This window comes from Schistocerca gregaria, chromosome 9 (genome assembly GCF_023897955.1).
Source record: "Schistocerca gregaria isolate iqSchGreg1 chromosome 9, iqSchGreg1.2, whole genome shotgun sequence".
In the NCBI taxonomy this organism is placed as follows: Eukaryota; Metazoa; Arthropoda; class Insecta; order Orthoptera; family Acrididae; genus Schistocerca; species Schistocerca gregaria.
Window position 1 is genome coordinate 66929439 of NC_064928.1, and position 14530 is coordinate 66943968.

Sequence of the window (14530 nt, forward strand, 5' to 3'; positions counted from 1 at the left end):
GAATGGGGAAGGAATGCGATCTGTCTTAGTTTCACCGAGGGCAGATTTTGATGTCCGAGAGGCTTGGCACAAGCATTTTGGAAACTGCATGACTTATGGGACGTTCGGGAAGTGCCGTGGTGAGTGCCTCCAACACTTGGTAAAACCAAGGTGAAACCACGTCCAGACATTGTGGGGCTGGGCAGCCACAGTTCATTACAGATATCGGACCTCGTAGGCTAGGCGGATTGGTAAAACAGGACAGGTGGTGAACAGTGGCGAAAGTAACATCAGATTTTAATGCTGGGAAGAGTATAAATATATCTGAACATACAGTTCACCAAATATTGCTAACAATGGGCCTCTGCAGCTGACAAACTATAGATGTGCTAATGTTAAAACGACAACATAGGCAACTACAGCTGAAATGGCCATGTGACCATTGGCACTGTACATTGGCACAGTGGCAGAGTGTTGCATGGTCTGATGCATTCCAATATCTTCACCATCATGCCAACGAGATGACGGGGCAGGGGGGAGGAGGAATCCGTCGTTTTCCAGGGAAATACTCCTTGACACTTATGCTGCTGGACGTAGATAAGCTGCTGACATCTCCATTACGGTCTAGAAAACATTCACATAGGCATCCATGGGTCCATTGCATGGCACCAACACCGCTAAGGAGTATCATACCCTAGTTACAGACTGTTATGCATTCAGAAAAACTTCATTTGCTATAAGTAATATTTCAACAGACGAATTTCTGGGCATGACAAGTGGTAGATACTTAACAAGGAAAATCATATCTATAATATTTGTCGGAAAGTGAGTTCAAGTACATTTCTAATGAGAAAAATGTCTGGGATAATATGCACAAAAACACTGCTAACAATGTAGAATTGGGCTAGACCATCCACAAATATCATATGGCACCCTGGTCTGGAAAAGTTCTGCAAATGTGCACATATAAAGAGAACTAAAGCTGCGAAAGAAGGCTGCATTGTGGGTAACAAAATTATTTCCTAGAGATCCCTTCCAAAATAAATTTAAGGTCTAAATATATTAACAGTAAAACAACTATGCAAAGTGATAGGGTGGAGAAGAGTTTGTACCTCTTTAATTCTGGTGAATTTGCATGAGACCCCTCTACCACCAGTTAATTATGTGCACAATGGTCATGAAAGGAACTGATGATGGACCCTGGTAGTTGCTAAAATAAGGAATGTACACTCACAATAATTTAATAAAAAATCGTAATTTAGACAGTAAAAAAAAGGGAATACTATCATAATAAACGAAAGGAAATGGGATTCTTCATCTATCTGCCAAATGATATGCGGATTAAATATTACAGTGAGATTTATTATAAATCAGAACACAAAGGTACTTGATTGTCGATACAAACCATAGGCTAAAGGACAAGGTATACTGAACCATTATGAGAATAAGAATTGGCTCGAGAACAAGGGGCTCCTACTTTCTGTGATGCAATAGATTGTCAATAAGACTGGAGGTACTAGTGAATCAAATATTACCCCCCCCGATTATAATGTAGTATCACGATTAGTAATGAGAGGTGAAATGGGAACACATGGAGAAACAAACAAGGTGGACTTGTAGCAAAGTGAGCGCGCCTGCTTCTGAGGACTTCAATATAAAAATGATAGGTCCTACAATGCTGGAGCCGCAAAATACTTTACCAGTCCTGAAACCTGCAGCAAGCCATTGGTAGTCACCGTTCTGATGGTGTAGGCGCCGACTCCTGCTGTGCAACAACTCTGTTTCAAGCCATGGCCTTGAATGTTCACCAGAAATTCTAAGTTCTGCTCGTGTGGCTGAAGCACAGAACCTTCTGGTAGCACGACGATGTATCTCCAGGAAGAAATACGGCAAAACCGTTGAAACTCGCCCTGTCGGTACAGATGTGAAAACGCAAAGTAAGAATTTGGGTCTTAAGTCACAGAATGAAACTGGAGTATGGCTGAAGTCATGCTCCACAACGATTCCGAAAATGTGCTACTAAGAAGCAAGACGATCTGATTCTGACGAAGATCAGATCCCCAATGCCACACGTCCCTCCAACGTTATTCGACTTCCCACTACCCCCCAAGAGCTGGGAATCAGCTTTCAGTGCTGATTCCAAAATTCCACAACACTATCTCGGAACATCATTCGCGCCAATAGACATGGTTCTCTCCAATTTCGTGTGGGGCTTTATGACGTCAACTGGCCTCAGTCTAAGTTGACCAATCATGGCTCTGCTATTTAACTAGGGGCACTGAACTTGTCATCTGACCGATTATGAAAACAGCATGCCAACACCACCTGCCATCCGATGCCAGACAGTCGCTCCCAGCAGGGCACCGTCCACATCAATACTCAGAATCGTGAAGACAATAGAGTCAGTCGGCTCCAGCAGTCTTCATTCCAGACGCAGACCACATAAACTTTGGCGGCACTCAGACGGCTCACAGGTCGTTTCGTCCTCAATACAATAGGCGTAACTCGACCAAGTTCGGTCGTCCTGCCAGGCACTTTCTTTGGTAGTGGTTGACTCGCTTGACAATGGTAGTGCATCAATCATCCAAAAAGAATCTCTCTAAACAGGTTTCAAAATATCCAAAAAAACTGCCAGATTAAATTGGAAGCTGATGATAAAAAGAATGGAGGAATTTTTCTTATGACTTTGCCAACATCTTACTCACATTGACGAATAAGTTACACGCAACACAGTTTCACCGTCATGGAACTCACTGACATTCATGGGCATATTCGCGCAGTCCTACACATGTTGAACACATGCCAGAAGGCGAAGTGCGAAAATGCAGTAAAATGTTAACCTACTGGCCTTGCAAGCTTCTCATTATGGTAACATTTAAGAATGAACGACTGGTGCCCAACTCAATTACACACATACTTCTGCATGAAGCCAAAAAAGACAAACAATATTTCTACGCTGCATCGTTGAAACATGGCACTCAAGCCCATAGTGTACGACCCTTTCCATGTTCACGGAGCTGGCCACGGTGGTCTCGCGGAGCCGCGCGACTGCTACGGTCGCAGGTTCGAATCCTGCCTCGGGCATGGATGTGTGTGATGTCCTTAGATTAGTTAGGTTTAAGTAGTTCTAAGTCCTAGGGGACTGATGACCACAGATGTTAAGTCCCATAGTGCTCAGAGCCATTTGAAACATGGTCACGGAAGTGCAGACTCCCCACGAAAACGCAGTGTATCGTATCCTCTGGTGCTCGCCTCGTAACAAGCCACACAGGGAAGTAACAGAGAAAGCTACAAGCAAGACCGTGTACAGTTCCCAACAAGTATAGGAATCAAGTGAAAAGTAATTTGGTCTCTCAGTACAAATATTCTCATCAGCATAACCTTATTCGGCCCGTTAACACTGTGAAATGATATAAAAAATTAATAAGATTGATGAAAAAGAGAGACGATATGCAAAAAAGGCATGGAACCTCTCCTCTACACATGATTTATGTAAAGAGGACGCTTCCTGCATCATTAAACAGAGGTATCCTTAATTATAAACTCAGGAAATAAGAAGGATTATCACATTGAAGGAAATCAACTCAAATCAACTAACAGACGGCCTGTAAAAGCAGGATGCCTTCTATGCAAAAGTTTCCCAAACTATACAACGACAATGGAGAACATGTATGTTTTAAAAAATAAGTTGAAACGCAACTTGATTAAAATTTGTCTGTATGTTGTTGAAGAATACCACCTTGAAGCTAAAAATTAATATTACATTTCATATGTATCTCTACAAATATGCAAAATATTTTGGAAAGCATAAAGTGACTTTACTCTTTGGTAATTAAGTATGTATATGAATGTTTTCTCCCTAGATGCATGTACTATAAAGGTTAGTTTTGAAGAAATCAGTCATTTTACTAATACATGCAGTTGTGTCATTTTGAAACTTGTACTTGTGCAGTTTTTCAAAATTGTTGTAAACCTGATTTGTCCAATACTGTTGTACAGTATGAATAAAAAAATAAATACATAAATAATGGAAACTCAGTAGCACTGTGTAGCATTTTATGTGAATGGTAACTATATTACATAATGAATACGACATTTCGTAATGATGTAGAAACTGTGGCTTCACTTTTGTTGAATGTGTGAACTCAACTTTATCCTACCGATTGTGTGTAAGCTGGAACACGTTGTAATTTCTCCATAAACCGATTTGAAAATTGCTGTGGATGCTTGTAGTAGTGGTTACAAAGCGAAAAATGTGCGAAGTGTTATCCATACGAAATTTGTAATGACAGGTAAACAATTAATTGAAGAACAGACATTACAAGGGGACAAAGAAAAAATAACGTCAATGGCAAGAAGACTCAGGGTGGCAATATAAAGACTGGTTTTACTATAACTAAACTGTTCGATTGTTGCGGTTATAGCATTCACCAGGTACTAAAAGTGTGCTGTAGAAAAGGCGAAAGTAATGAGAAGATAATAGCGCCCTAAAAAATTTTAAATCAGTTGTATGGCAATAATATTTTGCCCCTATTGACATGAGAACCTTTAGATGACCTTGGTGTCAACAGGAGTTGAATGTGCTCAAACCTGGAAGCTGGTCTTGAAGATTTGAGAAAAGTTACTGTGTGTGGACACAAGATGGCAACACTGTGATGAGCGAAACTTGAGTGAGTCAGCTGTTTGTTCAGTCTACTGTTTCTTGTCTATATATGCATGGTGAAATTTAAAATGTTTGATCCAAGTCGGTTCTTTAGGGACACTGTACACTGAGGAATTTATTGAAATATATAGATGCCACATATATTTTTGGAAAGTTAATACAAAGGATTACAGCGATCGAGAAAAGTAAGCAGCAGCTTATTAGTCTTTAATATAGTGGCAGTTGCCTCTACAACAATCAGAGAAACTGTAATTTTTTTTAAAAAAAAAAAAGAGAGTCATTGCGAACTTAAACAAAAGTATATCTACTGAATATTGTCCTACAGTATAATCTTTTGCGACAGCGTGGATAAAAATAAAAGTAGATCAATTACTCTACGGAAGTGTGCAGTCACAACAGTGTGTTATGTTGATAAATCAATATCTTGCAGCTGGGTCTTTATAGCATAGAGTTTCCTGTACTTGTGCTACAATACATTTACTCCCTAATGCGATATATAGTTCATAATATGCGTGAATTAAAGGCAAATTGTACAGTTCACTCTCACAATATTAAAAGTAAAAGTTTCCAGTAGACTATTAAGCCATACCTGTAATTTAGAGTGGAATTTTAAATTCTGGGACAAAAGTTTGTAACAGGTAGATCATAGTCTTCACACATAGGATTAAAAAACCCCATATACTGGTACTCTGAAAGGCAATAAAAGAAACCTCGATGGCCACACATTTATAGACTTCAATAAACATCTAAAAATGCATAAATTAGGTTTATAATTCATGGAAATGTTATATTATACACCAGTAGTGGACATATTTCACTTATATTGATGAAATCGTTGTTCAGGATTGTGTATATAGCTTAGCATGCATCAAGCGTCAGTTTGCTCAGTGATTATTTAACACTAATGTTGAAAAATCTAGATTTTTGTAAATTCTTCCCTGTTACTAGGAACTCTATGTCGCTTTCAGCTGTTCATTTTACTCTCCTCATACTCTTTTATTGCCGTGTAATATGAGGAGCTCCGAGCATCAATAGATATTTATATGCCTCGGTGAACATTCGTAAAACTCTTGCAAATCGTCGCATTCGCGCTGTAACTTGTGAAGCAAATTAATTTGTGAAATCTGCCGTCGCTTAAGAAGCCACTGTCCAGGTCATTTAAACCGATGTCTCCGCCACAGACACTTCGTTAATACTTTTTAAGAATAGTTGTAAACGCAAAATTTCTGGTCTTATATTTGTTTGTTATATACCGGCCGGGTAGCCCAATGATCTCGGGTAGCCACCTGCCGCTGAATGTTCTTTCGTAGGCAGAGAGTCTTTGATATTCTTATTGAGTGTACAATCATTGCTGCGCGGCTTGATACAAACAAGAATAGAATTTAAAGGATTAATTGTAGATAAGAAGTGCGTTGATTATGATGTTTGTGGAGCGTGTTGTGTGTGTAGTATATAAGTCGCAAATTGTTTAAAATATGTTTGCATGGGATTAATTATCGTAAAATACAGGTGGGTACACGAATTGTAACTTCATTTTGTTTAAAATTGGATTTTTGTTGTGGTTGTTTGACTTATTCTTCCGCCGTTGGGAATTACATAGATATCGAATTTTTCCTTTGTTTCTCTGCGTTTATGTCGTTAGAAAGGTGCAGTTACCTTTGTATTTAGCTAATACGCGCCCAGCGTTTGTTACAATGCATTTATCTCGCTGAAAATGTGCCATAATATTTACTTAATGATGATACGTGCAATGCATGTCACCCATGAAACTACTTCGTGAATCGTTACAATATTCATGATACGGAGGGTAAGTCATTCTTCGTTTCTGAGCGATGGCTATAAGAAATTTCGCTTTTTCGAGCAGTTTTTATAAGAAAACTGTTCTCTGATTTACGTATTACCAAATATTTTCGACTATTCCTTTTAAATGAACTTTTACTCACTGAGAGGGTAAAGTTTGCTATAGCGAAACCACTTTGGTAACAAAACTAATTTACCCAGTTGCCGTCCAGCAAATTTTTCTCGCAAATATTAATGCAACTAATGTGTAAAAGTATTAGAACACCTCAACAGTTACTAGTTTGATATTTTTTAATAAAAAAAAGGGGGAGGGGCTTGACAGAGCAGGCCATTTTCACTCACAATGTCATTCTAGTGTCAGTAAATACCAAAATCCCATATTGGAATCTCCTATGAACTTTCAAAGGCGTTTGACTGGATAAATCACACTTGTCAGGAAGACTGGTTATTGTGGAGTGATGATAGCAATGGTGGATGGAGTGTTTTATATCTGCAGAAAGCGGAAAATGGTATCTGTGCCTGTCGATCTATGATAACCAAAATATGCATAGTATTTCCACTCTCACTACTTTTCATATGCACCTCATACTATCAAGACTATTTCTTTGGTATAAGAGCTCCCAACTGATATAAGATAGGTGAGGAAGAGCAATTCATTGATATCATATCATATCATATTCATCAGTGATTGGATTAGTTATGTTCAGATGTACATGCTGTGAACATCTGTGTGTAATTCTGCAAGAATTTTTGTTGTTAAGGAACCAGTTTTAATTCCTGATTGTCATCATGCGCGTCGAATAAACAAAAGTAGACGAGGGATTACAGAAGTGTCTGATTCCTCCCGTCTGCTTTGACCTATGGCGGAAATGACTATTCTAAGCGTCTCCAATAATGCGCGTATGACGTCATTACATACACGAAAATTCATAAAAGACAATAACAGATCCCTCCAAAAATACAGTCTAATTAACCGGACAACCGCGGGAAATTGGGGGTTTCAGGGTGAGGACAAGTTAAATATATTAGTAAAAACCACCACTATCCCAAAATACAAGATAATAAAGAAAAACAAAAAAAAATAAAAAACCCAACAAAATCTGCAGGAAGCTGACTCTTTCCTTGACGTATATAGGTCAACCACAGGTAACGATACCAAAACACAAACACTTACAAATAAAACTACGCAAATTGGAATCGGATGATTCCCTTGACCTACATAGGTCAACCAAAGATGACGATATCAACACATACAACTACGATAATGGGAATCGGTATTTCTGGTGATCCACGTAGGTCAACCACAACTATTGATACCAAAGACCAACATCTGCAACTACGAAAAATAAAATCAAAACCTCAAAAACACACAAATCAAACATCCCTACATAAATTAAAACACGTTCAATACACCCTCAATACACAAAACATGACAACTCGAGAAGAATAGACAGAATTACTGACCAACAAATTCTGGTGCTGCAAACTAGGTCGGCCAGCCCTCCCTTCATATTCACAAATTAAACCTTTTACCACACTACAAACGTTTTTTTGCGTAGAGGATTGAAGATGACAGTTATCAAGTGTTGCAACGGGTTGCTTAAATAATAAAATGTCAGAGCCAGTACCTGGAATAAAATAAAGTACATAGCAGTCAGTATTCTACCACCAAAAAGTTTCAGTAAAACAGGTAGTGCATAGAACTGTAATGAATACTTAATACAGTATATCAGTAACTTGGACATACTTGTACGAAGTCAAATGATACTGTGTTTGCATAATCTTCATATAGAGATAGAGAAATGATAGTGAATGTTACATATCTGCAAAAGTAATATATCATTGTGGAGTAAAATGATGAAAAGTGTTGTGAAATGAGACTTTGTACACTCTTCATCTTGATACAGTAGAGAGCCTGCATCCTGCTTGGCAGTGTGCATGAAGCTGTGGTACAATAAAATCTACTTTAAATAAGGGAAAGGCAACTACTTACCTACAGTGGACCATTGCTTGGGGCATAGTAAGACATAGAAAACAGCATCCACACTAGCTCGTTCTCCAGCAATAGTATACACTTGCTGTCTCCACAAGTGTGTGCGTTGGGTGTCTGTGTGAATGTATTTGTTAATGTGCGTACAGTGGTTGGAAAAAGAGCTAGTGCTCGAAAGCTAGTGTGAGTTCTATAATAGTAATAATAAAATTTTATTGTAATTCAGCTTATTACTGCAATAAAGTCAGAAGCAGACATTTCTTGGTGTTCTTCAGTTTGCATGAAATGGTTAAAAGTAAAGACCAAATGTTACAAAACAGTACTTTCATCTTCAAAAAATTTATCATCATTTGTGTGAAAAGAATTGTTTACTAATAGTTTATACAATATGGCTTTAAAAATATTTACAGGGAATTCTTTAAAATCTCTGCTTAGTCTGTTAAACATCCTTAGTCCAAGGATTATGTAGAAGTTATGTGATTTATATAGTCCATGATGTGGCATGTTTACACCTGTTCTATTTCTAGTATGAATATTACTTCTCAATATGAATTTTGAAACATGCTTTCTAATGTGCAACAGAACATTATAAATGAATAGGTTTGCATTGCAGCTACTACCCCATAGTAAAATTCCACATGTCATAATGCTTTGGAAGAAAGCAAAATAGGCTGATCTGACATAGTTATCAGGAAAATATATTTTTAAATTTCTAATTAGACAAATTTATTTATTTATTTATCCTTTGACAAAGTACATTGTATGGATCAAGATATATTTTCATTTCATGCACCAACATGTACATAGTTTTTACTGTCTACTCTTTAACAAAAATTTAATTTGTTACAAAATTATTCTAGGGGTATTGCTTATTAAATTAGATTTTGTACAATTTTTCTTTTGATACAATTGCAATTGCTTTGAACTGTAGTGTACATAAATTCATTAACACTGTAGTAAGTTTTCTGTTAAAAAATTTTGAGACTTTTTGAAAATATTTTTATTCTTTATTTCTTTCAAGAATGAAGGGAGTTTTTTCAAGGGCTTTTGGTCCAGCATATGATGGCTGTGTGTGTGTGTGTGTGTGTGTGTGTGTGTGTGTGTGTGTGTGTGTGGGCTCATGGAATAGGTTCCGTTATCTTGTGTCATTGTTGTGTTGTGTGGTGTTATCTCTAGTATCGGCAGAATATTTGAATTTTGTCCAGCAGAGGGGTTCGTGTAGGTACCTACTGGTTAATGTAAGTATTTTGTGAGCTTTAAATGCTGGTTTACATGAATCTTTCCATTTAAGGTTGGCCACCATTCTTATGCCTCTTTTTTGTAATTTAAATACTTCATTAATTGTTGTTTTTGAGGTACCTCCCCACAAAATTATGCCGTAACTTAATGTTGTATTAATTAATGTGTAGTATATGGTTTTCATAGTGCCTGTATCTTTTAGGTAGATGAGTTTGTGCGGCACATAGAGGTTCATGCCGAGTTTCCTCCTTATATATTCTACATGCTTATCCCAGTTTACATTTTCATCGATAATTATTCCAAGGAATTTTGTTTATTTGGTATTCTCTGCTATTCACTCATCTATGCATACATTGATATCTTCACTGTGAAAGTTTCGAAGTCTTAAGTTTACACAAAGTGTTTTAATAATATTGTTGTGTAGGTTTAATTCAGTAAATCTTCTAATGGCATTATTTACTTCTACATTGGCTTTTATTTCTAGCTTTTCTGTATCTTTATCCTCGAAGAGAAGAGTTTTGTAATCTGCATAGGTAACTATACTACCATACCTAATCATATTTGGGATGTGATTTGTGTATTGAATGAAGAGTATTGGGACAAGAATGGAGTCTTGTGGCACAGAGAAGTGTAAAAGTTCATGCTTTAGATCTTATTTTTTTCGCCAGTAGTTTTTGTAATTTTAGTATATTGGCTCCTGTTTTTCAGATACGAGAGACTCCAGTCTCCAGCATTTCCTCTTATGTCATATACTCCTAATATTTCTACTAAAGTTTTGTGGTCTGCACAGTCAAATGCCTTTGTTAGATCCATAAAAACTCCTACACATTTATTTTTGGTCAAAGTTTGTTATGAAATTTTTGATGAGGTCTATTATTGTGTCTATGGTGCATTTATCTTTCTGGAAGACAGACTGATTCTTGTCGATTATTTCATATTTCATCAAAAAGCAGAGTGTGTCTGTGCATAAGCTTGTTCAAATAGTTTTCATATGACTGGTAAAAGAGCTATAGGCCTAGAATTTTCTGAATTGTATTCATTCCCTTTTTAATTTATTGGTTTTATCGGTGCTGTCTTTAAGCACTTCGGGTAAGTTCCTTCCAGGAAACATGAATTGATTAGTTTCGTAATGGTTTTTTGAGTTCCTGCATACAGTGTATAATTTCTATACTTGATATTCTGTCAGCTCCACATCACTTTGTTTGTTGTAGGTTTTTTATTATCTTTCGTATTTCTTCTTCCGTCACTGGGAAAAGAGCCATTGATTTTCCCTGGGATTAAAAAAGGTTTTCCATGTTATTGTATTTATTGTTGTTTGTTTTCTTTCTTAGTTTTTGGTCTACTGTGGCAAAATAGTCATTGAAGAGATTTATGATTTTATTCTGTTCAGTTTTTTTTCTGATCATGAGCTGTATTTTGCTGTGTTCCTGTGAGTTGGAGGGTTTGAGATTTGTATTTATAATAGACCAACAAGCCGTGCTCCTATTATCAGCACTATTTATGTACTACTTCTTTACTTCTAGTCATTTGGCTACTTGCAGTACTTCAGTATACATTCTTTCATATTTTCTGTAGTATTCTTTAAAGTTTTCATCCATGCCAGTTTTATATATTCTGTGCATCTTTTTTATCTTGTTCCTAGAGACCAAAATGCCTTTTGTTATCCACTTTTTATTTGTGGTTTTGGCTTTAGTTTTTGTTACTGGGCTTGTAATATTGAGATGGTAGGAAAGTGTGTCAATAAAAAAAAAAGTCACTTTATGATCCACTGATGGAGAGTCTTTTTCTAGTATTTCCCATCCTTCTTTTTCAAATTTTATCCTGAGGGCTGTTAAGTTTTGTTCTTTTCCACCCCCCACCCCCCCTTTTTTTTTGTGCCGTCTCATTTGTGGTGATACGATGTAGACATATTTTTATTGCATCATGATCTGACAGGGCTGTTGCTATAACTTCACTTTTGTTCTGAAAGTCCCTTAAATTTATCAAGATGTGATCTATTTGAGTACAGGAGTTATACGTGTTGGAGTAGCTATTGCATTGTTTTCATCATGTTTAGGAGCTCCCTACTGTAATTGGTGTCTTGCAATGTGTTTATGTTTGGGTCACCTAGTAGTAAAAGTACACAGTTCTTGCTTAGAATGATATGTAAGAGATCTCATATGTTTTCCATGAACGTTCTATGCACCCATTTGGTGGTCTGTAGATGTTTAAGGTGTACAGTGAGGAGCTACTTAAAACTATATTTTGGCCTGTTACTTCAACTACATTTTCAGTGTTACATTTTGTACATAAGTCAAGGCTGTTTATATGGTTTCTGTTTATATTGTTATGGGTTAGTATAGCATCTCCACCAACCTTCCTATTCTTCCTGTATGAACTGTAGTTGTTGTTGTTGTTGTTGTTGTTGTGGTGGTCTTCAGTCCTGAGACTGGTTTGATGCAGCTCTCAATGCTATTCTATCCTGTGTAAGCTGCTTCATTTCCCAGTACCCACTGCAACCCACATCCTTCTGAATCTGCTTAGTGTACTTATCTCTTTGTCTGCCTCTACGATTTTTACCCTCTACGCTGCCCTCCAATACTAAATTGGTGATACCTTGATGCCTCAGAACGTGTCCTACCAACCAATCCCTTCTTGTTGTTTGCCAGGTCCTCCAAAACGGCTTGGAACTGGCGATGTTTGAGAACATGACTGTGGACGAAATTTGTTGTTTGAGTTGTCACACTCAACACTTCCTTCATGTTCACACTCTTAGTACTTAAATTTTCTTGGTGGAGAATGCAGTGTGAAAATTTCATATGGAATTAGAGCATCAATTTTAGCAAGTGCCATGAAACCGATATTTTGGCCAATCATAGCCAATGTGCTGTCTACCAAAGAAGTGAGATTCTTCCAATGTAGAACCATATTGTCAATACTCTCCTGCATAAACATGAGAATATCTGCCTGTGTAGTAGGGTCTTCTGTGATGATGATACCACTACCTACTGCAGCAGTGTAAATACTAGCTAAGTAACATTAGAGACATTTGTGCACTCATTCAAAGAAAATACAGCAATTATTGTTTTGGAAGAACCATTATCTTACATCAAATGTATGCTATGTCTTGAATTCTGCATCAAATATTTGAATGGAAGATAGACTATTTAACTGTCTGAATCTCTTCGGATCTTTGAGTAGTTTTATGTTCATGTGTGGAAACTAAACATGTCTTTATAAACTCTCCTTCAGTGAAACTGTACTTAGTTGATTGTTCTTCTTGAAGACAAAATATTCATTGTGAAAATGTTGGGGAAAACTATTCAGATGTTTAGTTCTGCTTCCATATGATGAATACTTAATCAAGTCATGTTGCTTAACAGTGCTTTCTTTAATTCTTGCTCCTCTGCTTCTCGCTCTTCATCTTGCAAGTGCCCATAATCATTTGTCCTGAAGATATTGAAACAAAAGAAAAGTTCAGAGTAGGTATTAAAATCGACGGAGAAGAAATAAAAGCTTTGAGGTTCACCGATGACATTGTAATTCTGTCCGAGACAGCAAAGGACATAGAAGAGCAGTTGAACGGAGAGGATAGTGTTTTGAAAGGAGGATATAAGATGAACATCAACAAAAGCAAAATGATGATAATGGAATGTAGTCGATTAAAGTAGGGTGATGCTGAGGGAATTAGATTAGGAAATGAGACACTTAAAGTAGTAAAGAAGTTTTGCTATTTGGGAAGCAAAGTAACTGATGATGGTCGAAGTAGAGAGGATATAAAATGTAGACTGGCAATGGCAAGGAAAGCATTTCTGAAGGAAAAATTTGTTAACATCGAGTATAGGTTTAAGTGTCAGGAAGTCGTTTCTGAAAGTATTTGTGTGGAGTGTAGCCGTGTATGGAAGTGAAACATGGACAATTATTAGTTTCGACAAGAAGAGAATAGATGCTTTTGAAATGTGGTGCTACAGAAGAATGCCGAAGATTAGATGGGCAGATCACATAACTAATGAGGAGGTATTGAACAGGATTGGGGAGAAGAGAAGTTTGTGGCACAACTTGACTAGAAGAAGGGATCGGTTGGTAGGACGTGTTCGGAGGCATCAAGGGATCACCAATTTGGTATTGGAGGGCAGCATGGAGGGTAAAAATTGTTGAGGGAGACCAAGAGATGAATACACTTAACAGATACAGAAGGATGTAGGTTGCAGTAGGTACTGAGAGATGAAGCAGCTTGCACAGGATAGAGTAGCATGGAGAGCTGCATCAAACCAGTCTCAGGACTGGAGACCACAACAACAACATTAAAAAAAAAAGGATATTTAAATTTTTGTTGCATTCTGTGGCCTTACAATGTCTTTGTTAGTGGACAAAGTAAAAATTTGAAAATTGCGCACTTAATAGACCTTTGTGATACCAATCTTAAGTGTAAATTTCAATTTTGAGATTCAGTGGGAAGTTACAAACAAAACACCAATTTGAGTCAAAAATACATTTCTTAATATGTGCAATATCTGGACTAATGGGTAAAGCATATCAGTTACATATTTTAAATCTAGGCCTGTCTAAGACAACCTTTTTTTAATGAGGCAACTAATTACTTGCCTTAATGAACATTGGCTTACATCTGACAATATTAAAGTTCTTAATGAAATTGAAAATTTAGAATTAGCCAACAGTAGGCGAGAGAAGTAATATGGAGGCTCTTGCGTACTTACTCATGCTGATATACAATATGAAATAAGAAATGATTTTCATCAGTTGAATGCAGAGTGTGTATTTGAGAGCTGCTGTGTCAGGTTGTCTTGAACTGCGCGACCGCCACTTTCGCACGTTCGAATCCTGCACATTGACTTCCTATCAAATAAACTAAGCAGTTT

General features: G+C 37.1%; 1 protein-coding gene across 18 annotated transcripts in view; it reads left to right on the forward strand.

Annotated features, from left to right (window-relative positions):
• Window positions 1–5646: 5646 nt before the first annotated feature.
• LOC126291625 (longitudinals lacking protein-like) overlaps window positions 5647–14530 on the forward strand; it is a 293043-nt gene continuing 284159 nt past the window's right edge. For 12 of the 18 annotated variants that reach the window (XR_007551826.1, XR_007551825.1, XM_049985180.1 and 9 more), the window contains exon 1: window positions 5976–6151. The gene's annotated coding sequence lies outside the window, so the exon portion shown is untranslated. Of the gene's footprint in view, window positions 6152–6181; window positions 6450–14530 lie in introns of those variants that run through there. The other 6 variants (XM_049985189.1, XM_049985186.1, XM_049985188.1 and 3 more) reach the window with 4 other exon arrangements.